Genomic DNA, 24,046 nt, shown 5'->3' on the forward strand with positions numbered 1-24,046 from the left:
TTACGAACGGGAATTCGATTTCGGTTCGGTTCGGTACTCGTTAATCCAGACAAAATGTAACTCCATAATACCAGCCTAGTTCGGCAAGGGTGGAAACTGGGCTTTTATAGTCAGTTAAATCCCTTGCCTCGGGAAGATGCTACTACTACAACTACTACTACTACTACTACTACTACTACTACTACTACTACTACTACTACTACTACTATTACTACTACTATTCCTGCTATGTCTATTGCTATTACTTTTCCTGCTAGTGCTGTTTCTACTACTACTACCACTGTGCTATGTCAGCAACCACTCACACAAACCCCCATCTACACAACTGATGGGGTAGCGGGGTTGGGGGTTGGGGTTGGTGTTAGGGTGTGTGGTGAGCCTAGTTGTCATAACGTTCGAACCAACATGAGTCATGTGACCCGGTAGCCTGGCTCTCCCGATCACATTCAGGTTGTCAGACTCGGTGACGTCATTAATGTCGCGACTCGTTGCTTATGCAATCAGTTGATTGTCTAGTCCAGACTCGATTATTTACAGACCGTCGTCATTCTGCTGAGTTGCTCTCAGAGCTCCACCATGTCATATACACGTCATTGATCTAGGATTTGGGTTTGGTTTGGTTTGTTGTTTAACGCCGTACTCAGCAAGATTACAGCTATGTGACGGCGGTCTGTAAATAATCGAGTCTGGACCAGACAATCCAGTGATTGCCATCGTGAGCATCGATCCACGCAATTGGGATACGATAACATGCATCAACCCATCAGCGAGTCTGACCGCCCGATCCCGTTAGTCGCCTCTTACCATTGATCTACGAGTTGATGCACAGATTGATGAGTAGGAACATGAGTGGAGGTGAAATATCAAGCGAGTCATCAATCAACAACCACTGCGGGTACAAGTCGTAACTCTCCGACGGAAGACAGCGAGAGATGCTACAGGGTTCACGGATGTTGAGCTGTGGTCTGTGTAAATGATGATTAAATCGGCCCAGGGTACCACGACTCATTGGGGATGTTTGTGAAAACTGACAAACACGTGACCGTCGGGGAGAAACTGACCGCAAATCGGTTAAACATGAACTTAATTTATGGACTTCGGCGAGGATGATTGAACATTCAGCCATGTTGGATGAAACTTAAACTCCGCGACTGTTGACAGGGGACTCCTACTTGGGACAACTTGTTACTGGCTGGCTAATCACTTTTAGCGAAAGGGTCGGGTTTATTTCGTTGTGGTTGAAGATGAGCTATTGACGCTGTGGGTTCAGGAAAATATACATCAGCATGTACTCACTGCGGGCATGTCAACTGGGATGCGATGTTGTTGATTGATGCTGAAACTGGGTGACCGCCATCGCTTCTCGTTCGAACTATGTTTCATATATATCCAAATCAACTTGATAACAACTTTGCTCGTCGGTCGTGAGAGTCTTTAGAGAGCACGTGCGGCCAGGTCGTTTTGAAATGAGATATACAACAAAATATTGGAACTCAAATGTCATCAGTACTGGACTTCGGTTACAATACAACGTGTCAATTAAAACTCTTTGACGTTTACAACTTTTTGTGAAAGACCAGTGATAGGTATCAGAGCAAATCTGCGGATCAGCTGTTTTTTACATTGCTAAGGGAAGCAACACTAAAGAGAAAACTGCGGCGAGACAGATCTCTTGGCATCCGATGAATGTGTGTCTTTGATTCCGGATCAGGGTCGGTCCGCAGCACCACACGCTTGTCGTAGAGGTCCTTTGAGATCGGATCAGCCGGTGACATGACAGACAGTGCGATGTTTCTCCATCACCAGTGATTAGCTACGGCGACGACGCGGTGTAATAGTGACGCGTGTCAGTTTGGTAGACGAAAGTCAAGTGAGCCCTACTCCGTTCACGAACATTGTCATAGCGTTGTGCTGACAACGCGTGTGTTTGGTATTGACGGAATGTGTAAAGTGCTAAGTAAGGAAAAGATATATGGATGAACAACTTCTTTATTACAAATAGGAGCGACGTTTCGGTGTAGGTTCTAACACTGTTATCAAGCAAGTGATGTACAGAGTATGGTTGACAGTTATATATACAGGTAGTCGGCAGTGTTTATACAGTAGAGTAGATTTAAGGTGTAGATACACGGAAGCCTGTTATGTACACAAAGGGTAGTAAACAAATTGACCGGTGAAGTCAGTAATATAAACAAAATGATTATGACCGATTGGGGTCTTTGATGAGGAACATCACAGGATTAGACCAAACTGCAATGAATTATAACAAACCCACAGGATTACACCAAACTGCAATGAATTCTACGAAAAATCACAGGATCACACCAAAATACTATGAATTAAACAGAACAAGAAGGAATTACACATAATTGAACGCAAGAACAAAGAACAGCATTTAACTTCAGAAATACACAAGAACTTCAAGGAAGAACAAGGAACTCGATGTTGAAATGAACTACATGGAAGAACAACGCATATACATTTCACAACCCTGATTGGTCGACTTGCGGGCTATTCATCTCAGAATCATCTAAATACTAGCTTAAGTGTTGAGAATGGTGTGCTTGTTGTTGATATTAAACACAGAATGTATTCCCCACACTCAGTGATAGGATTATGTATGACAGCCTCAGCATAAATACTTGCATCTGTTTGAATTGGGGCCTAATTCGTTTGAGGATATAAACTCCATTAAGAATTTCTTCGAAAATGAAACTTAAAGGCTATTATCGTGAACTACTGAACAGAAATTTAAACTCCTGGTTTTTCACAAATGTCAAGACACTGGTCGTGAAAATTTGAAAATCGAATAATGTTTTAATGTGTTAGCCTTTCAAATGCTTGGCGTGCACCCTCATACATTCTCTACGAAAAGGCAACATAATGCGTTTATCGTGATTCAGGGAAAAGAAACTAAAACTAAACGTGAAAATGTTAAAATCGAATTACTAATTTGTTGGCCTTTCTAATGCATGGCGCTCACCCGCATGTGCAAACTACAAGACGGATTGAAAGGTTGGTACAATAACACCATCAATCCAACCTTTGACATTTGCTGCGTTGAAAAGTCACCCTGTAAACCAAATAAAACGTGTTAGTTTCTGAGCTGCGAGAAAGAGAAGTTGACGTGGTTGGTAGTGTTACAGAGTAGGTGGCACGAGCTAACAGTAATCAATGTGTTAATACATAGTTCGGGCTGGCGACCAAATCTATGGACCCGGGCAAAGTATTTATAAAAAAAACGACAGCAAGACGCCATAACAACACTGTGTAGAGTCAAAGTATTGGAGTTTGATAAAAGGACTTGATTTTTCTGAGATCAATGTTCAATTGTATGATCAGTAGGTCTTTCTGTTCTGAAGAATTGCATATGGAGCTCGAGATAATCCAATACCTGGTGCGTGAATGATTGTATTGGAACGTGGTGCACTGATCAGGGAATGCACTCGGGGAACGTGTGTCTCTATATAGAGACATCTCACTAATGTATTGTATTGTGGAACTGATATAGAAAAACAAACATTAAAGTCCCATGACAGGAATGAATAACAACATAAAACCTGGACGACACGCTACTTCACACATTAGGGATTTACATACTTTACCGGGACGTTTAAAATGTATTGATTTTATTATGTGAACATAAAGTAGACGGTCTTCCAGTAGATGAGTCTGAAAACACTGTCACCAGAAAGTGTATACTGGTATATATTTTGTACGGTGTCTCGAGAGCACGGATTCAGAGTAATCGATAAATGTACGGGTATATAATTTTTATGTATATATGGTTTGAAGTGCTCGGACAAACTACTGCTTCTGATTGGTGTTATTTTAGTGTACTTATCGCAGTTTACTCAATTTGACTTATAATTTGGATAAGCACATATTTCATTGTCAGCTCGATTATCCTGCGTATTATTCTTTACCATTGTTCCGTGATGAGCCGATGTAGATTGACAGCGTTAGAAACAACCGCCTCATCAACTCGCATGGCTAAGCGAGACACATTCTGGGCTAAGTGAGACAAATGTACAGGGTGATGTCTCTTCCGGAACGACAGTATGGTAGAGTATGGGACCAGGGTCCATATCCTACAAGGATATATACTACCCTGGACCATCGAGGATGATAATCAAGGTCACATAGAAATAATCCTTCGTTATGTGGAGTTGGTGGAATACTTCGGACCATGTTTGTGAAGGTTAAGAGGAAATAGTCAGAAAGGATGTCCCAGCACGTGTCAATAAGATGTAACCTGATGGTGCTGGTGATATTTCAGCAACGCTCCGGTAGATGAGGGCTGAGGGCAAAGGGCAGAGGTTCCATAATGGTTCGAATTCACTAAGGGCTCGTGTCACAAAGGGTTCGTGTCACTAAGGTTTCGTGTCACTAAGGGCTCGTGTCACTAAGGGCTCGTGTCACTAAGGGCTCGTGTCACAAAGGGTTCGTGTCACTAAGGGTTCGTATCACTAAGGGCTCGTGTCACTAAGGACTCGTGTCACTAAGGGTTCGTGTCACTAAGGGTTCGTGTCACAAAGGGTTCGTGTCACTAAGGTTTCGTGTCACTAAGGGGTCGTGTCACTAAGGGTTCGTGTCACTAAGGCCTCGTGTCACTAAGGGTTCGTGTCACTGAGGGCTCTTGTCACTAAGGGTTCGTATCACTAAGGGCTCGTGTCACTAAGATTGTATTAAACCTGCCCCACTCTGTCTTTAATTAAAACAAGTCTTTCAGAATCTGGGTTATCCCCACTCACTCATCTTCTCATAACAGACATGTATTATCGAGTTTAATCACCCCCACAAGAGTCTATTTTCATCTCAAATAAAATCCAAGTCTTCTCCGTCACTGTCAGGATGATAGACAAGGAGCAGACCAATAACTAGATTAAACACTCCAGTGATAAAGAAGATTGAATACGTGTATGACCTTCACTTGATGAAATATACCTTAATCCAATAACACTGTCTGCACGGACAGAAACGAGGCCATGCCTCACACACGCTGTTTTGGTTGCATCCGCGTCTCCAGCAATATGTGTCAGTATCCTTCACAGGACACAAACACAACAGGGCATGTCAGTATCCTTCACGGGACACAAAACACAACAGGGCATGTCAGTATCCTTCACGGGACACAAAACACAACAGGGCATGTCAGTATCCTTCACAAGACACAAACACAACAGGGCATGTCAGTATCCTTCACAAGACACAAACACAACAGAGCATGTCAGTATCCTTCACAAGACACAAACACAACAGAGCATGTCAGTATCCTTCACGGGACACAAACACAACAGAGCATGTCAGTATCCTTCACGGGGACACAAACACAACAGGGCATGTCAGTATCCTTCACGGGACACAAACACAACAGAGCATGTCAGTATCCTTCACGGGGACACAAACACAACAGGGCATGTCAGTATCCTTCACGGGACACAAAACACAACAGGGCATCTGGACACAGTTTATGAGTTTTTTTACCTGTGTTGAAGCCTCAACAAGTTATCAAGTTTGTTTGTTTGTTTGTTGTTTAACGCCGCACTCAAAAATATTCCAGCTATATGGCGGCGGCCTGTAAATAATTGAGTGTGGATCAGACAATCCAGTGATTGACATCATGAGCATCGATCTACGCAATCGGTATTCGCCAAGTCAGCGAGCCTGACCACCCGATCTCGTTAGACGCCTCTTACGACAAGCATTGTCTCCTTTTACGGCAAGCATAGGTTGCTGAAGACCTATTCTACCCCGGATCTTCAATGAAACCCCGACAAAACCACCAAACTCACATACATCCTCATAGTATAAATGCACTGTTATATGGCAGTGATTGTAACTGTGCTACATTGTTTCTGTTGAGATTCGGTAGACGCTCATTGACTTGTGTTTGGACAGTGATTACTCGTCAGGAACGTGGTACTATTTAACCTAAGCAGTCGTCAGGAAGTTACTATATTCAGATACTGGTGTGGTGTGTAAACGTCCGGCATACCGTGGACTGGTAGGGGATGTTCTGTGGTGGTCTGGAAGCGAGTCGGACTGTATATAAAGGGGCAGTGGCGTGTTTGTGTATCTCTCACACATTTAGTCTCTCACACATTTAGTCTCTCACACATTTAGTCTCTCACACATTTAGTCTCACGCTTGTTCATCGCTCTGGTACCGGTTTTCATGTGAGGATCGCTCAACATCCCTGATTCACTGCCACGCTCATCTCGGAAACCTAACGATAGTCGCCGCTGGGTGAATATACTATTATGACTGACTTTTGCATCACAACTGTATTTTGGTATTTGATACTGACCACTGCCATCATATTATATATTGCTATTGAATACTGTACTACCACTTAAGTGTGTACTGCCATCGTAATTGCCCAGCATTTATTTGTATTGAATTGTGAACTAAGTGAATTTTGTAATACATTTGTTGATTATATACCACTTGTTTGTTGGTTGCTTGTTGGTTTCAAACATCGACATGGTGAAAACCCCTGGTTCAACTCCCTTGTGGGTTCAACGTTTGGCCTATTGACGTAAACTGATCCCAGTCTGAGATTTGAACACACACCTGCTAAATAATTAGAGCAGTGAGAGAGTGAGTGTGGTTTTACGCCGCTTTTAGCAATATTTAAGCAATAACACGGCGGGGGACACCAGAAATGGACTTCACACATTGTACCCATGTCGGGAATCGAACCTGGGTCTTCGGCGTCACGCGCGAACGCTTAAACCACCAGGCTACCCGTCCGCCACCAAAAACGACACTAGGGGCGGTAGTGATAGGCCTGAGTTAAAGTATTATCACCAAGGCCAGAGTTTGATTCACCACATGGGTACCAAGGATCTGGGCTGGTATTCACAAATATTCTACGAATATTTGATGCACTGACTCCAGTTATCTTAAACATTCTTAGTTGAGAAATAATCATAAGTATCAATTCACAAAGTGTCTAACCATTTAATTAATATTTCGTAAAGTATTAGTTTAATTCTTCTCTGAAATATACATATTCTTTACCAAGAAATAAGAAATACCCATCGAGCGACGTATTGAGGACCCCCTCATCTCTGCAGCAACGACACACGACTCGAGTGTTGACATCACGGATAGTAACAAAAAAACGAAAACCTAACGTGACTGAGGCCCAAAGCTAGGTATGATGGTACAATGGTACAATGGTACAATAGTACATTGGTAAAGCCAATTCTTGGTGTCCCTGCCACGATATGGCTGAAATATTGCTGAAGCCTTCACACCACACTTGGTTTGTTACGCTACAGATTAACGTGTTACTCTGACATATTCAGCCTGCGACTGGGTCGCCCCAGAGCTTGTTAATCGTACGTGATATTTATTCGGGGTACGATGCCACACAATCAACCAGTCTACTTGGGGTTGTTGAGGATCACGTCAATCCGGCCGGGCCGTTCTATAGATCACATGTTTACAGATCCAAAGAGTTTACATTTGTAAGCTATTACATGTCGATTCCCAAAATAAAACAATATGTTTACCCATAAATCTGTACGTAAAAGAACTGAGAGTGAAACCAACCATCAAACAACAAATCGTACACAGTCAACAAATGCATTACAAAATTCACTAGTTTTTGTATTTGATTCTGATCACTGCCATCATAAAATATATAGCCATTGAATATTGTTCTCTCACTCTGTTGTGTACTTCCATTGTAATTGCTGTGCAGTAGTTGTGTTGATTTGTTAACCTAGACCAATGAGGTTAAATGTAAATGTAACGACAAAACCCTTTCCATATCCAATAGAAATCCCCGCATAAAGCAGGGCTATTTTAGACATTTAAGTAGTAGACATTTATAGATCCCCATACCGTTGTCAAGCAAGACATGCCATGCTTGACAACGGTATAAGGATCAATACCGAAACGCCGCCTTTACCGTATTAAAGACGTTGTTATCCAGAAATTGTGTCTTCTTTTTGTCTACTTTGTGTCTACGTTGTGTCTACTTTGTGTCTTCTTTGTGTCTACTTTGTGTCTTCTTTGTGTCTACGTTGTGTCTACTTTGTTTCAACTTTGTCATCCTTCTGCTTGTATTATTTAACCTACACGCGTTAATCTCTCATGTGTGCATTTGTTGTTACTGTTAATCCTCCACCTACTACATATATGCTGTACCATGTTAATTTATTCAGCCTTGCTTGACAACGGTGTAAGGATCTATAAATGTCGCCATTTCAGTAAAATAAAACAGTTGTTATCCATAAATTGTGTCTACTTGCCATCCGTCAACTTCTGAGAAGCAATTAAAGCACGAAATATCGTGTTACGTCTACAGGCTAAATTTCTATCAGTTGCCTGTTGCCGCTTCATGATAAGTATCACTGGAGCAGCTTATTGGATGAAGATTAGCCGCATCACCAGCTACTGCCACGTTTTGGTACCACCCCCACCCACCCCCTCCCCCACGAACCTCTCACTCCACTCGCCAATTACTGCCAGTGTCACACACGCAAAGTCTGGCGTTGTTCCATGATGTTCAACACTGCGGACTGCCCAGACAGATCAATGATTCAAGTCTTATCTTTGTTCTGACCAAACTCACCATCACATGTAGACATGATGTTACAATAAGTATTGTCATAATGTACGGCGTTGATCGTTGAACATGTAATATACATCAATTGATTGTCTGGTCAAGACTCGACACGACGGGAGGCCAACATATGGCTTGAATATTGCTGAGTGAGTGAGTATGGTTTTACGCCGCTTATAGCAATATTCCAGCAATGTCACCGCGGGGGACACCAGAAATGGGCTTCACACATTGTACCCATGTTGGGAATCGGGACTGCACGGGAGTCGTGTGTCGTGTGTGTCCACCAGTGACCGGGATGACTGCACGGGAGTCGTAAGGCCTGGTGTCATGTGAATGACTGCACGACACCTTTTGTGATGGAACCAAGAACCATCATGGCAAGGGCACCTTGTGGAATGGCAGCCCACTCGCGAAGAACCTCGCGTAATGCAACAGATGGCGTGGCTCTGGTTAACGTTGACGTCATTTGCTCATTTGGGTTAGGATCCAATGATTTTGACAGCCACGGCAGTACGTTTACGCTGACCTCTCAGGAAATCAGTACAGACTCGCAGTTCACGTTCATTAACAGACTGACGTCACCGTATACCCACTCGCCACGCCCTCTCTGCCACGTACAACGTTGTGACGAGGACCGTGCATGATCTTCTCCAACCAAGCTACTATGTAACTGGGATCGGGCCACCAGGCTCGCTGACTTGGTTGATGCATGTCATCGATCACAATTGCGTAGATCGATGCACATGATATCAATCACTGGATTGTCTGTCCAGACTCGATTATTTACAGACCGCCGTCATATATAGCTGGAATATTGCTGAGTGCGGCGTTACACAACAAACCAACCAACCAACTATGTAACCAGTATAAGCTTGATCGAACTATCGAGCGTTTGTCTGTTCCCCGATGAAACACGTAATGAAGGTACCACCCATGTCATTCGATAGACACATTTATCCAGAACAAAACTGATGTCCTTGTTTGACATGACAGGGTAGATTAAGGACAGGCCACAAACCTGCTCACACATCCTGCTGACCCGAGGACGACCCATGAGGTCATGCAATCATGTGGAGAAACTCGCACGGAAGAACGCTGCGTGGTCAGGGTTCCTGGTGGCCGACTGGAAATGTAAACTGTTGGAAATAACACACATTGACACACATTTGCTGTATGAAGTAATCAGGTACAGATCGATTTTTGTTCATTTCAAAACGAAATCTAACTCTGATCTATGACCCAGGATGTCTTTTGTTCATGTTTCCTCCTTCGAGGGGTGGTTGATACGTTGTGAACATCAGTAATAACAACGGCGTAAGAGTGAAATCTTTTCTTGTGGACATTGCACGGTGTCATGTAGGTATATGCACAAAAACTTGAGTCATTTGAACGATTTGTTTCTCTGTGACAGATCACTAAAACAAGCACTGGTCCGTGACCCTGGAACATGGACAAACTTGTGGACGGCGCAGTGATCAGACTATGACGCAACCCCTTCTACCTGAGGCTTAGAAGTTATACATCGATCCTCGTATGCATTCGACTGTCCACGCGTTGCTATGGTGATTCATGTCAATACTCATTGCTTGACAGTTTCCGCGTACATGGAGCGCTTGCCGTGTGAAACAGTTGATGACACACTGATGCCCACTCACTCACTCACTCACTCACTCACTCACTCACTCACTCACTCACTCACTCAATCAACAATGTCTAGTACACGTGCAAGGATCCGGAGAAAGAATATCTTTGTTGATTCACACACTACTTGCGGATGAATGTTTAGTTAGTGTGTACACATAGACGAGCAATACCTCACAGTAATCGTAATGGGACAGATAATACACGATATGAGGTTTAAACATGACAATGGGATTGAGTTTGTCACGATCAGACATTCGGACAATACACATAGAAACTCTTCAGGCGTGATATCTAAACCTCTTAAAGTCACCGAAGAAGAATTCCTTTCAACCTCACACTCTCTCAAATTTGATATTTCCTGATTAACTCGATTTCTGTGTTGCCAAACTTCTTACATTGTGGGTTATCTTCAATGCGTGTTGTTTGTACAAAGTATGGGGCAACCAGTGGTGGAAACGCCATTGCTTCATTAGGCGAAATTGAAGCCTTGCTTCTCCCAAATGAATCCCTCGGAGCTGATTATCTTGACTTGCCGTTCATTACCATCATAATTACCATTCAACACAGGGCAAACAAGCGAATTGAGTTTATTTATTAGGACCGAGTAATTGTCCAGCCTACTTAATTTGTCTTGCTTTTCTCGCCTCCCTCCTCGTGCTTTAACCAATTAAGGAAGCTGACAACGAAGCAGGGGCGTCTCTCTCTCTCTCTCTCTCTCTCTCTCTCTCTCTCTCTCTCTCTCTCTCTCTCTCTCTCTCTCTCTCTCTCTCGTTATCAATGTGACATTCTACGCCGCAGACTTGCAGTCAGATGGTCTATTTTCTTTGGCAGGAGTCGTGTGTAAGATTATTGAACCCTGAGTGAGTATGGTTTATCGCCACTCGAACAGGATTTCAGCTGCATCACAGCGTGTCTGTATGATGTGGGAGGAAAGCCCGAAGACATTTTGGAAGAGGTCTTAGAATTTCACCGCGTTGATAAAAGCCCACAAGCACGGGTATGGCACTGAAAATAACCAGATTCGAACCCGTCCTAGGTTTCCGGCCCCTTAGCCCCTTAGTCCCCGGGAGGGTCGGGGGGGGGGGGGGGGGGGTGGGGGGTGTGGGGGGCATCCGATCCACCAAGTTGCCAAGCCTGACATCCGATCCACCAAGTTGCCAAGTCTGACCATCCGATCCACCAAGTTCCCAAGCCTGACCATCCGATCCACCAAGTTGCTAAGTCTGACCATCCACCAAGTTGCCCAGCCTGACCATCCGATCCACCAAGTTCCCAAGCCTGACCATCCGATCCACCAAGTTGCCAAGTCTGACCATCCACCAAGTTGCCCAGCCTGACAATCAGATCCACCAAGTTGCTAAGTCTGACGATCCGATCCACCAAGTTGCCAAGTCTGACCATCAGATCCACCAAGTTGTTAAGTCTGACCATCAGATCCATCAAATTGCTAAGTCTGACCATCAGATCCACCAAGTTGCCAAGTCTGACCATCAGATCCACCAAGTTGCTAAGTCTGACGATCCGATCCACCAAGTTGCCAAGTCGGACCATCAGATCCACCAAGTTGTTAAGTCTGACCATCCGATCAACCAAGTTGCCAAGTCTGACCATCAGATCCACCAAGTTGCTAAACCTGACCATCCGATCCACCAAGTTGCCAAGCCTGACATCCGATCCACCAAGTTGCCAAGCCTGACCATCCGATCCACCAAGTTGCCAAGTCTGACCATCCGATCCACCAAGTTGCCAAACCTGACATCCGATCCACCAAGTTGCCAAGCCTGACCATCCGATCCACCAAGTTGCCAAACCTGACATCCGATCCACCAAGTTGCCAAGTCTGACCATCAGATCCACCAAGTTGTTAAGTCTGACCATCAGATCCATCAAATTGCTAAGTCTGACCATCAGATCCACCAAGTTGCCAAGCCTGACAATCAGATCCACCAAGTTGCTAAGTCTGACGATCCGATCCACCAAGTTGCCAAGTCGGACCATCAGATCCACCAAGTTGTTAAGTCTGACCATCCGATCAACCAAGTTGCCAAGTCTGACCATCAGATCCACCAAGTTGCTAAACCTGACCATCCGATCCACCAAGTTGCCAAACCTGACATCCGATCCACCAAGTTGCCAAGCCTGACCATCCAATCCACCAAGTTGCCAAGTCTGACCATCCGATCCACCAAGTTGCCAAACCTGACATCCGATCCACCAAGTTGCCAAGCCTGACCATCCGATCCACCAAGTTGCCAAACCTGACCATCCGATCCAACAAGTTGCCAAGTCTGACATCCGATCCACCAAGTTGCCCTGCCTGACCATAGTTAATCCGACATAAAAATATGCAACTAACCATGTCGGATTAACGGGACTTGACTGTATTCGTTATTTGTAGACCACATCCTTCGTCTAGTGGATGCAGCGGAAAGCGGAATGTCGGTGGTTCGACCACCTCTCGCACCTCATCAAGGGACGTTAAAAGATGGTACTTGCTGTGACCTTCTTTCGCCTGGCGTTAAGGGATACAGCGAGGACTGGTCGGCTCGGAGGATGCTGTCTCAGTGGGCCCGACGTCTTACTTCATTTCACCTCAATAGTTGGACCAGTTGTTACAGCTTGTTAACATAGTAGCTTGCTGGATGTTCTGGTAACAATGCTATACATGGAGAGGGCGAGTCCACGTCGCTTTGATGGAGCTATTTTGACGTCATCGTGTTGATTCCTTTGAGGCATGTTAAAACCATACACCCAGTCACAGAGTTGCGGTCATGAGAAATATGCATATTCCAGACATGAACAACCTTTTCAAACATCGTGGATGACAAGTATTCCATGTGGCACTGCTCCATTAGAATTAAGTATGTATGTATTACCTGACACTGCACAGACGTACTTCTGCACTGCTCCATTAGAATAAAGTATGTATGTATTATCTGACACTGCACAGAAGTATTCCTGCAATGCGACTGCGGCCTGTAAAGAAATCAGACAATCAGGTGATCGATGAACCAAAACCTCCAATGGCACGAGAGTACCGTTACTGATTTTGGTGAAACTTTATGCTAATTTTGAATTACGTCTGCTGTGTACAAGTGCAGGTATACTGCTTATAAATAGGTTCCAAAAACGTTTAACAAATATATTCGTGTTGCAGTGGGAGCAGGTTTAACGTCTGGGCCCAAACATTTCTCTTGTAGTTGACCCAGCATAGATAAATGCCACTGAAACTATGATGATAAGCCCAACAGCAGAACACTGACCCAGTTCAAGTCAATATGAAATGTCACTGTAATGCTACTATTCCACACAGACCACGAATCCCACGAATTGATAAATTTTAGGATTCGTAGTTGAATCGTAATCAGTTCGTGAAATTCTTAACTGATTCCCATATATTCGTAGTTAGTTCTTACAATTCTTGAGCTATCGGGAATACGTGGCAAAAGTTTTGAGCTGTTCAAAGTTTCGGCCACGAACTCCCGATTAAAAAATATCGTAGTTAATTCGTAACAAATTCGTAATGCATTCTTAGGCATCGTAACTGAATCGTAATCGATTCGTAGGCATTCATAGGTATTCTTAACTCATTCGGGGATTCGTGAGTTCGTGGCTTTACGATGAATCGGCAACGAATCTGTCACGAATCCCACGAAAACACGCCGAAGCAGGTACGAAGCTCACGATCCAATCACGAATCAGCTACGATTGCCGGCAAATTGGGTATATAAGGAAATTAACATTGATTTCTTCTTCTAGCTATCAGCAGCTGGTGTTGACACTCCAGTTTCAGGGCCAATAATACAGCTGCTCTACGTTGGACATCCATTTTGAAGCTGATGCCCAAGCATGGGTGGGGGCCTTTAATAGTTATCTTGAGGGAAAAAACCCAAATTTGTCAAGAATAGTCACGAATTCTTTTTTATTTGTACCTGATTCGTACATGCATTCGGCGTATTCTTAACTGATTCGTAATTGATTCCTAACTTTCATGCAGTATTCGTTATAGCTTCTTGTAAATCGTAGAGAATTCTTGATAATATTCATGCGAATCCAGCCGAATCCCACGGATATTCGTAACTCTATCGTACCTGTATCGTAACTAGATCGAAGAGATACACGAATTGAAACAGAATATTTGCTAAATTCCACGAATCCTCACGAATCCTAAATCGTGGCAATTCGTGGGATTCGTTCTCTGTGTGGAATAGTAGCATAAGAGAATAACCAGTCAAGATTATCCGTTATTCCGCCAACTGTACAAAACGTAATATGTCCCAACGTGCCTCAATCTCCTCTGTAAGTGCACGAGTCTACACTGTTATTCAAGCCCATCCCATTGTAATGATGACTGGTATATGCTGCAGGTTTAGTGAGTGCAGTATTTTTAAAAAAACGCTAATTAATTCGGCATGTGATCTGTCTTGAAGTATTCCCTATATTCCTGTAAACAGCTGCGAACATTTGTCGACTGCTAAAATACTTTTAGTTTATATGAACTGCTCATGTGAAAATCGTTCTGACGCATACAGACCCGTGAGATCCGGGGTAGAATAGGTCTTCAGCAACCCATGCTTGCCGTGAAAGGCGACTTTGCTTGTAAGAGGCGACTAACGGGATCGGATGGTAAACCTTTTCAGAAGTAACACTTTATAAATTCATATGCATTCAGTTGATAATTTGTGTCGTGAAAGTACAAAAAATATTTTTTGATTGGACTCGTTTTTAACACGTCTGACGTCATATGATATGAAGCAATGGTTAATTTACGATCTGAATACAAACCTGTTGACCCCATTTGTTAACAACGTATTGATCTCTGCCATTTCAATTGTTCTTTCACACAAACCTTGACGTCATCACCCACCATGTGACGTCATTCTTTATTAAGTGGTAATTCTCTCGACTCGTGCTGAAGTGAAATGCTGCCTTAACCCTATCTCGTCAAGCAAAAGTGAATACTCCTTTATTAGGTCGACCTTTACAAGCACTGTGTTTTATTATTGCTCTACAGATAACTCGCGCGGGGACATTTACCATACGTGCTATTTTTTATCGGTTTATCGGGAACTCAATGGAATAACTGACCAGTGTTTGACCTGTCCATTATGCAGAAACAATTCACGCCGACTCCGTGTGACAATGTTGTAACATTGTCTCCTTCATAGGTTTGTACACGGTATTAAATAAGTTTGTGTGTTTGTTTGTTGTTTAACGCCGCACTCAGCAATATCCCAGCTATATGACGGCGGTCTGTAAATAATCGAGTCTGGACCAGACAATCCAGTGATTGAAACAATGAGAATTAATCCACGCAATTTAGAGTGGATGACGTGCATCAACCAAGTCAGCGAGCTTGGCCACCCGATCTACGTTAGTCGCCTCTTATAGCGATTAAAGGGACCTTCTAATAGGAGTCATAGGGAGACCCTTAGGGGAATCTTTTATACTGAATAAAGAAAGATTCTAAAGGGGGGAACAGGGTTACTCTATGATGGTTGATTAGAGTTGAAGGGAGAATAGAGAATATTGAGGGAGTAATAGGGAGACTCTAAACAGAGGAGGAGATTCTAAAGGGAGTTAAAGGTGGATTCTAATGGGAGTAGTAGGGCTAAAGGGAGACTCTAATGGAAGTAAGAGGGCTAAAGGGAGACTCTAGTGGGGGTAATAGGGCTAAAGGAGGACTCTAGTGGGAGTAAGAGAGCTAAAGGGAGGACTCTAATGGGAGTAATAGGGCTAAAGGAGGACTCTAGTGGGAGTAATAGGGCTAAAGGAGGACTCTAGTGGGAGTAATAGGGCTAAAGGGAGACTCTAGTGGGAGTAATAGGGCTAAAGGGAGACTCTAGTGGGAGTAATAGGGCTAAAGGGAGACTCTAATGGGAGTAATAGGGCTAAAGGGAGACTCTAGTGGGAGTAAGAGGACTAAAGGGAGACTCTAGTGGGAGTAAGAGGGCTAAAGAAGGACTCTAGTGGGAGTAAGAGAGCTAAAGGGAGGCTCTAATGGGAGTAATAGGGCTAAAAGAGGACTCTAGTGGGAGTAATAGGGCTAAAGGGAGACTCTAGTGGGAGTAAGAGGGCTAAAGGGAGACTCTAGTGGGAGTAATAGGGCTAAAGGGAGACTCTAATGGGGGTAATAGGGCTAAAGGGAGACTCTAGTGGGAATAAGAGGGCTAAAGGGAGACTCTAGTGGGAGTAATAGGGCTAAAGGGAGACTCTAGTGGGAGTAATAGGGCTAAAGGGAGACTCTAATGGGAGTAATAGGGCTAAAGGGAGACTCTAATGGGAGTAATAGGGCTAAAGGGAGACTCTAGTGGGGGTAATAGGGCTAAAGGGAGACTCTAGTGGGAGTAAGAGGGCTAAAGGAGGACTCTAGTGGGAGTAAGAGAGCTAAAGGGAGGCTCTAATGGGAGTAATATGGCTAAAGGAGGACTCTAGTGGGAGTAATAGGGCTAAAGGGAGACTCTAGTGGGAGTAATAGGGCTAAAGGGAGGCTCTAGTGGGAGTAATAGGGCTAAAGGGAGACTCTAGTGGGAGTAATAGGGCTAAAGGGAGACTCTAATGGGAGTAATAGGGCTAAAGGGAGACTCTAATGGGAGTAAGAGGGCTAAAGGAGGACTCTAGTGGGAGTAAGAGGGCTAAAGGAGGACTCTTGTGGGAGTAATAGGGCTAAAAGGAGACTCTAATGGGAGTAATAGGGCTAAAGGAGGACTCTAGTGGGAGTAATAGGGTTAAAGGGAGACTCTAATGGGAGTAATAGGGCTAAAGTGAGACTCTAATGGGAGTAAGAGAGCTAACGGGAGACTCTAATGGGAGTAATAGGGCTAAAGGGAGACTCTAATGGGAGTAATAGGGCTAACGGGAGACTCTAGTGGGAGTAATAGGGCTAAAGGGAGACTCTAATGGGAGTAATAGGGCTAAAGGGAGACTCTAATGGGAGTAATAGGGCTAAAGGGAGGCTCTAGTGGGAGTAATAGGGCTAAAGGAGGACTCTAGTGGGAGTAATAGGGCTAAAGGAGGACTCTAGTGGGAGTAATAGGGCTAAAGGGAGACTCTAGTGGGAGTAATAGGGCTAAAGGAGGACTCTAGTGGGAGTAATAGGGCTAAAGGGAGACTCTAGTGGGAGTAATAGGGCTAAAGGGAGGCTCTAGTGGGAGTAATAGGGCTAAAGGAGGACTCTAGTGGGAGTAATAGGGCTAAAGGAGGACTCTAGTGGGAGTAATAGGGCTAAAGGGAGACTCTAGTGGGAGTAATAGGGCTAAAGGAGGACTCTAGTGGGAGTAATAGGGCTAAAGGGAGACTCTAGTGGGAGTAATAGGGCTAAAGGGAGACTCTAATGGGAGTAATAGGGCTAAAGGGAGACTCTAATGGGAGTAATAGGGCTAAAAGGAGACTCTAATGGGAGTAATAGGGCTAAAGGGAGGCTCTAGTGGGAGTAATAGGGCTAAAGGAGGACTCTAGTGGGAGTAATAGGGCTAAAGGAGGACTCTAGTGGGAGTAAGAGGACTAAAGGGAGACTCTAGTGGGAGTAATAGGGCTAAAGGAGGACTCTTGTGGGAGTAATAGGGCTAAAGGGAGACTCTAATGGGAGTAATAGGGCTAAAGGGAGACTCTAATGGGAGTAATAGGGCTAAAGGGAGACTCTAGTGGGAGTAATAGGGCTAAAGGGAGACTCTAATGGGAGTAAGAGGGCTAAAGGAGGACTCTAGTGGGAGTAAGAGAGCTAAAGGGAGGCTCTAATGGGAGTAATAGGGCTAAAGGAGGACTCTAGTGGGAGTAATAGGGCTAAAGGGAGACTCTAATGGGAGTAATAGGGCTAAAGTGAGACTCTAACAAGAGCAATAGGGGTAAAGGGAGGCTCTAATGGGAGTAATAGGGCAATGGGAGTAATAGGGCTAAAGGGAGACTCTAATGGGAGTAATAGGGCTAAAGGGAGACTCTAATGGGAGTAATAGGGCTAAAAGGGAGGCTCTAATGGGAGTAATAGGGCTAAAGGGAGGCTCTAATGGGAGTAAGAGAGCTAAAGGGAGGCTCTAATGGGAGTAATAGGGCTAAAGGGAGACTTTAGTGGGAGTAATAGGGCTAAAGGGAGACTCTAATGTGAGTAATAGGGCTAAGGGGAGACTCTAACAAGAGCAACAGGGGTAAAGGGAGGCTCTAATGGGAGTAATATGGCTAAAGGGAGGCTGTAAATGGAGTAATAGGGCTAAAAAGAGACTATATGGGGAGTAATAAGTGTAAAGGGAGACTCTAATGTGAGTAATAGGGCTAAAGGGAGACTCTAATGGGAGTAATAGGGCTAAAGGGAGACTCTAATGGGAGTAATAGGGCTAAAGGGAGACTCTAATGGGAGTAATAGGGCTAAAGGGAGACTCTAATGGGAGTAATAGGGCTAAAGGCAGGCTCTTATGGGAGTAAGAGGGCTAACGGGAGACTCTAATGGGAGTAAGAGGGTTTAAGGGAGACTCTAATGTGAGTAATAGGGCTAAAGGGAGACTCTAGTGGGAGTAATAGGGCTAAAGGCAGGCTCTTATGGGAGTAAGAGGGCTAACGGGAGACTCTAATGGGAGTAAGAGGGTTTAAGGGAGACTCTAATGTGAGTAAGAGGGCTAAAGGGAGACTCTAATGGGAGTAATAGGGTTTAAGGGAGGCTCTATTGAGAGTAATAGGGCTAAAGGGAGACTCTAGTGGGAGTAATAGGGCTAAAGGGAGGCTCTAATGGGAGTAATAGGGTTTAAGGGAGGCTCTAATGGGAGTAATAGGGGTAAAGAGAAACTCTTATGGGAATATCAGATGCAGACTCTAGAGTGAATTAACGGAATACTCCTAAGGAAGTTATGCGGAAAAAGTTTAAATGAGTTAATGAAAGAATCTCGATCAATTTCCATTGATCATGTGTGATTATTAACTGATTTACCATGTAGTTCTGTACGCACAGATTTCTGGGTCATCCTTTGCATTTCAATTTATGGATGAACACGTAAAAACTGGGTCACCAGCTTTCAATCCAAATACTGGACAAAAATATTTGATCGATTCCTCTTCGGATAAGGGCCTCTGTTTAAAACAGCTATCTCGCTGAGCTAACCATGCCCATCGGTCGATTTACAAACTGAACAAAAACAGTCCACTGGAAATGCCCGATACACTTATCTGCTGTGAAGACCCACACGGGCGGTTCACCCCAGCCGGAAACTAAATCGGATAGCATAAAGATGAAAATGTTGCATTTAATTGTTAATACCACATCCAAGCAAGTTTTCCCCGATACGTCTCTCTACACAACCACGTGGAAGTTGATTAAACTTTGGTCGATGCCTGGCACCCTGTAATAAAGACCGTAGTTCGTTTAACTGGTCGCCATATTGGTCGAATGACTCCGCCTTCAGCACGTTGAGAGTTTCGACCCTTCTTATTAGCTGGGCAGTTTGGGTTAGGTTGCGGGGAGACGTCTTGATATGGCCTAGGCTGGTGAGAGAAACCAAGTATTACCCAAAGCCGTTATTATGTTATTCTCGCTATGAATGCACCTGTCCCTGTTTGTGGGACTATCGACGGAAACAGCTTCTTAAATACAAGCCCGATGCTGTCCTGCTGCCAACGCTCATCCCACGAGGCCTGATTTTCAGTTGGGTTTTATTAACTTTCCAGTGAATGTAAGTGAATTATGGGATGAATGTGCAGAGAATAAAGGGTGAATGTGTTGAGAATGGAGTGCTTAATTGTTAGTAAATTAATGGGTGATTGTACAGTGAATTAATGGTTGAATGTGCAGCGAATTAATGGTTGAGTGGACAATGAATTAAGTGGTGAATTACAGTGAATTAAGTGTAGAATGTGTGGGAAATTAAAGGAGGATATTTGAGGATACTTTACTTGTTTGTAGGTGCAGTGGAAATACAGGAGATTTGACTTGTAGCCTTTAAAGGTATTAATGATTAGGGATTCCAGTAGCGTTGAAGGCGTTTTAGTACTGTTTATTTGTAGTTATATTGGATTTTGGTGGAGTTTATGTTGCAGTTATAAGGGATTTCAAAAGTGTTCATTTAGAGTAATATGGAATTTCAGTAGTTTTTGTTGTTGTACCTATATGGGATATGAGCTGTGTTTATTTGTAGCTATAGCGGATTTCATTATCATTTTATTTGTAGCTATATCGGATTGCATTATCATTTTATTTGTAGCTATATCGGATTTCAGTCGTGTTTATTTGTAGCTATATGATTTCAGTCGTGTTTATTTGTAGCTATATGATTTCAGTAGTGTTTATTTGTAGCTATATCGGATTTCAGTCGTGTTTATTTGTAGCTATATCGGATTTCAGTCGTGTTTATTTGTAGCTATATGATTTCAGTCGTGTTTATTTGTAGCTACATCGGATTTCAGTCGTGTTTATTTGTAGCTATATCGGATTTCAGTCGTGTTTATTTGTAGCTATATGATTTCAGTCGTGTTTATTTGTAGCTATATCGGATTTCAGTCGTGTTTATTTGTAGCTATATCGGATTTCAGTCGTGTTTATTTGTAGCTATATCGGATTTCAGTCGTGTTTATTTGTAGCTATATCGGATTTCAGTGGTATTTATTTGTAGCTATATCGGATTTCAGTCGTGTTTATTTGTAGCTATATGATTTCAGTCGTGTTTATTTGTAGCTATATCGGATTTCAGTCGTGTTTATTTGAAGCTATATGATTTCAGTCGTGTTTATTTGTAGCTATATCGGATTTCAGTGGTATTTATTTGTAGCTATATCGGATTTCAGTCGTGTTTATTTGTAGCTATATCGGATTTCAGTCGTGTTTATTTGTAGCTATATCGGATTTCAGTCGTGTTTATTTGTAGCTATATCGGATTTCAGTCGTGTTTATTTGTAGCTATATTGGAGTTCAGTCGTGTTTATCTTTAGCTATATCGGATTTCAGTCGTGTTTATTTGTAGCTATATCGGATTTCAGTCGTGTTTATTTGTAGCTATATCGGATTTCAGTCGTGTTTATTTGTAGCTATATGATTTCAGTCGTGTTTATTTGTAGCTATATCGGATTTCAGTCGTGTTTATTTGTAGCTATATGATTTCAGTCGTGTTTATTTGTAGCTATATCGGATTTCAGTGGTATTTATTTGTAGCTATATCGGATTTCAGTCGTGTTTATTTGTAGCTATATGATTTCAGTCGTGTTTATTTGTAGCTATATCGGATTTCAGTCGTGTTTATTTGTAGCTATATCGGATTTCAGTCGTGTTTATTTGTAGCTATATTGGAGTTCAGTCGTGTTTATCTTTAGCTATATCGGATTTCAGTCGTGTTTATTTGTAGCTATATCGGATTTCAGTCGTGTTTATTTGTAGCTATGTGATTTCAGTCGTGTTTATTTGTAGCTATATCGGATTTCAGTCGTGTTTATTTGTAGCTATATCGGATTTCAGTCGTATTTATTTGTAGCTATATGATTTCAGTCGTGTTTATTTGTAGCTATATGATTTCAGTCGTGTTTATTTGTAGCTATATCGGATTTTAGTAGTGTATATTTGTTCTTATATTGGATTTCAGTCGTGTTTATTTGTAGCTATATGATTTCAGTAGTGTTTATTTGTAGCTATATGATTTCAGTAGTGTTTATTTGTAGCTATATGATTTCAGTCGTGTTTATTTGTAGCTATACTGGTTTTCAGTCGTGTTTATTTGTAGCTGTATTGGCTTTTATGAGTTTACCTGTCGCTTTGTGGAACGCCAGAGTTACTTAGTCACATTGTCTTTTGATATTCTACACCTATATTAGGTTTGTGCATACCATATTGCTCGACAAACACGTAGTTTGTAAACTTTAATCTTATATCTCCGCATAACAAATCCTCCGCGTCGGCAGCCAAAGACCACAGTGCATTGATGTGGTGAATTGAATGATGCGTTTATAAAATCACACATAGATAGCAACTAAGTTGAGTTACAATTCAGTCGGGGCCTTGAAAAGATGATTCTCTGAAGAGCATAACTTGTGATTTACGTTCTCTTAGAGGAAAACTGGTTTTAAAAATAGATTTAGCACATATGTATCCGGTTAAATGAACTTAGATACGCCAAACACGTATCACCCATTGCGAATCTAAAACATGATCCTGGTAATGCAGGTCGCAGACGTTATCCACTTGGGTGAAACCCCAGGAGCACAGGTGCAGTGCTGACAAACCGCATAATCGGGGCGAACCGGGATTCGAACCAACCATCACAGGTTTCTGGGGTGCCTAAGGGACGCAACTCTGCATAGCGAATCGCGACGCCTTAGACAACTGGGCCACCCGTGCCCCCGCTGGTTATAGGACAATACAGGGATGCGTTTATCATCCTCGGAACCCAGGGGTGTTTTAGAAGGACGCACATTGGGCATGTAGAGTCGAACCAACTTACATGGATGCCACCCGTGAAGATGAATAGAATAGTTCTCCAGCAACCCATGCATGCCGGTTAAGGCGACTGTGCTTGTTGAGGCGACTAACGGGATCAGGGGGTCAGTCTCGCTGACTTGGTTGATGCATGCCATCGTATACCAAATGCGTGCATCGAAGCCCATGATGTCAATCACTGGATCGTCTGGTCCAGACTCGATTATTTGCAGACCGCCGTCATATATTGCTGGAATATTGCTGAGTGTGGCGTTAAAAACAAACAAACAAACAACATGGAAGTCCGTCGCTCTACAGCAGGGGTGCAAGGTGACAGTTCACTCTCTCACACCAAGAGCATGTTGTCACCGAGTCTCAAAGCTACCGCTATGAAAACAGTCCAAAATACTCATCCAATTAATCCACTGTCTGAAACAAAACCAAAAGTGTTGTGAGGTGAGCCGGTCTATCGCCGCTTTGAAATTCAGTTATATCACGGCGACATAGCTCACTGTGGGAGGAAGGTTCAAAGAAATGCAAATCGCTCACTTTTACCTTTGCAGGAGCTCTGCTGTGCAGAGTTGCGTCCCTTCGGCACGCCAGAAAACCTATGATTGTGGGTTTGAATCCCGGTTCGCCCTGATTATGTTTCTAGGTTTGTCAGCACCATACCAGTGCTCGTTGGTTTCACCGAAGTGGTAAACGTCTGAGACCTGCATCACTTCGGGCTTTCCTCCCGAATTAAGCTGACACGCCGTGATATAACTGGAATACTGTTAAAAGCAACGTTAAACCCAACTCACTCACTCACTCACTCACTCACTCACTCCAAACAATTAAAGGTGCGGGACGCTGCACTTTGTGTTAGAGAAATATTCTCCTGCTAAGTCAAATATTACTTGTGTTTACCCTTACCTCGTGACGTCAGTGACCCCGCATCAGTGGCACGTTCTTCATATGATGAGTAAAGACGAACTTATCGCTATATATAATCTAATTTTAGCCAGCCCACTGTGTTGAGGTTCCCATTGCCAGCTCTATATGACAGGACAAGGTGGTCACGTGATGGTATTTGTTTCTTAATGTCATACGTGCTTAAATAAACGGACTTAACTTGAAAGTGACCTCAGTCATTTCAACTTGACGTGCCGGTGTGTTGAGTGTTTGTTTGTTTGTTGTTTAACGCCACACTCAGCAATATTCCAGGTTTATGACGGCGGACTGTAATTAATCGAATCTAGAGCAGACAATCCAGTAATTGATATCATAAGAATCGATCCACGCAATTGGGATACGATGACATGCATCAACCAAGTCAGCAAGCACGACCACCCGATCCCGTTAGTCGCCTCTTACGGCAAGCATGGGTTGCTGGAGACCAGTGCTACCCTGGATCTTCATGGTTCGTGTTGACTGTTATTCTGGGGGTGGTCAGTGAT

At 43.3% G+C, this 24,046-nt stretch overlaps 1 protein-coding gene across 1 annotated transcript in view; it reads left to right on the forward strand.

Annotated features, from left to right (window-relative positions):
- LOC139471315 (uncharacterized) overlaps positions 1 to 24,046 on the forward strand; it is a 124,668-nt gene that overhangs the window by 15,178 nt on the left and 85,444 nt on the right. The window lies entirely within an intron of this gene.

This window comes from Haliotis cracherodii, unplaced genomic scaffold (assembly GCF_022045235.1).
Source record: "Haliotis cracherodii isolate W230 unplaced genomic scaffold, xgHalCrac1.p SCAF_22, whole genome shotgun sequence".
In the NCBI taxonomy this organism is placed as follows: domain Eukaryota; kingdom Metazoa; phylum Mollusca; class Gastropoda; order Lepetellida; family Haliotidae; genus Haliotis; species Haliotis cracherodii.